At 43.5% G+C, this 2191-nt stretch overlaps 1 non-coding gene across 1 annotated transcript; it reads left to right on the top strand.

Annotated features, from left to right (window-relative positions):
* The first annotated feature begins 1284 nt into the window (after positions 1-1284).
* Positions 1285-1424, top strand: LOC136100701 (U4 spliceosomal RNA). The gene has a single exon (XR_010651238.2). It is a non-coding gene; the product is annotated as a U4 spliceosomal RNA (small nuclear RNA).
* Positions 1425-2191: the final 767 nt, after the last annotated feature.

Here is a 2191-nt window from a genome sequence, read left to right on the forward strand (position 1 = left end):
GCTGCCCCAAAACAGCCACAGCTCGAAGAGTTCAGCAAGATACATGTCATATCACATGATCCGGCCTGTAGAAAAGCAGCTTTGGGCCCCTCCATCATTAGAAGATGCCCTGAAGACAGCAGAGGTAAGTACTCCAGGTGGAGGCTACAACCCCTTAGACTACATCTATACCAGTAAAATAGACAGTGCTGGGCAGGCTTAGGCACTGAACCTCCATCGCCTCCACTGTTACATTTCCAGAATGGTTTTGACTCTGGCTGACTCACACTCACCCAAATAATCTCTAGGATGACCTTCTGAGCTAGCACAGACCAGGGACTCTTCCCAACAAAACTTCTGGCTTCAACCAACTCTCTCTCACAAGGTAAAACTGTTTAATCTTGTGGATGTGGGCAGTTCAATACCAGGTGACTTCAGCAGTGTAGAACTGGACATGTCTGATGTAGCCTCACTGTCTAACAACTTCCTGTGAAGTTAAATGCAGAAACTTCTGAAGGAGCCCAGCGGGTTCCCATGCCCTGGGTCGCCCCTCTGCTACCTTCGAAAAACCAGGTTCTGAATTCTCTGCTTAAGTCTTCAATAACATTGAATAAAAAAGGGGATAAGAAGTACAAAGCAGACACAATTTTCCAACCTCCAGATTATCAGCCCCAGATCCACATGCAGAGGGAAAAATGTATATGCCTGTGTTTCCTTTAACAGATTATGCAGTCTATTCACTCACATTTATCACATGAGCTAATGTAAGATTTACTGTCCATAATTAATCAACCTTAGGCAAGAATATTTAACACTTCTACACCATTTTTTATTTTCAAACTGCTTTTCAAACACTACCTAATTAAACATCAGGAACAATTGTTTCCAAGCTACTTTACAGGCACATTTGAAAAATGAAATGAGCACATTTTAGCATGTATATGAGGAATCTTTGTAAACCAAAACAGGTCTACCTGCAACCTGCTGAAGTAATGACAGCAGTAATAGGGCAGAGATTTCCAAACAGACCAAAGTAGCCAGTTATTTCTGTTCCTATGCACATAAAGGCAGTAATGTAGCTCCACTTTTAAAACTTCTGCCTATCTCACATTTTCGTTTTGTCTCTGAGAGGATATTTTATTCTTAAATAACTGCAGAACTGGGATGAGTAAGAATTGCTTCTTTGCAATGGACAGATGCCAACAATGGGCCTGGGGCTCTGATTCACATACTCAGCAGCAACTCTTGAGGTCACACCTGTGAGTCTCACCTCATCTCTTTCACAGAGGTAGCAGATTGAGCTGTATGTTCATGCAGCGGTAGTATCTGCACTAGCAAGGTCAATCCAAGGCATGATATTTGCTCTCTGAAAACTGTTCCAATATCGCTCCCTCATAACTAGACATACAGTCAGCACTGGCAATTTTTGACCACCTCTAAAGAGAAAGTCAGGTGGGGTGGACCATGCTTGTCATCCCAGCGGCTCAGTATGGGTGGCTCAGATGGGTGCCCACAATCCCAGGTCTGTAGTGTACTCAGCCAGCCAGGTTTCTTCATCATTTTTGGCATCAGTGTGATGACACCAGAGAGCTCAGGTCAGAAGGTTGTCTAAGGGGGAGTGAACCCACCCAGGCCAGCAGCTTGATTTCTGGCAGCACAGTTCAGTTTACCTAGGAGAATGTACTGAAGGTGTTGGTTGTTTAAATCAATAGGGCAGTTGACCACACATTTTGATTGAGAGTGGACACACAGCCACTTCTGTCCTCTCAGCTATGGAGACAACACAAAGCTAAGGTGCAGCCTGCAGAGGTGATATGTTAAGTCTGGCAGGTCTCATGAGTCAGAGTTGCCAGAGCTTAACAAGTTCTCATTCGTGACAGAATCCTCCCTGCCTTAATAGTGAAAATAGGTTTAACACTGCATAAATAAGCTAACAAGGAAACATGGGATCCTTAGGGCAGAAAGTGTGATATTTTCTCTGATGAGATAAATAAAATCAAGAAACCAAATATTATTGATTAAAATTAAGAGTTTATGGATCTGCCAACATGGCCTGGTGCAGTTCTGAGCAGAGATGTCTAAGCAAGCTCTAAATAAGCCAGCTCTACTACTGCAAGCAGCATAGCCAGGCAAATGCAGCATTCTGCACCAGCTCATTAGCACGGCTGCAAAGTCAGCTATATTAATTCAGATAGTGCATCACACGAATGTT

The sequence above is a fragment of the Patagioenas fasciata genome, chromosome 3, assembly GCF_037038585.1.
Source record: "Patagioenas fasciata isolate bPatFas1 chromosome 3, bPatFas1.hap1, whole genome shotgun sequence".
Taxonomy (NCBI): Eukaryota; Metazoa; Chordata; class Aves; order Columbiformes; family Columbidae; genus Patagioenas; species Patagioenas fasciata.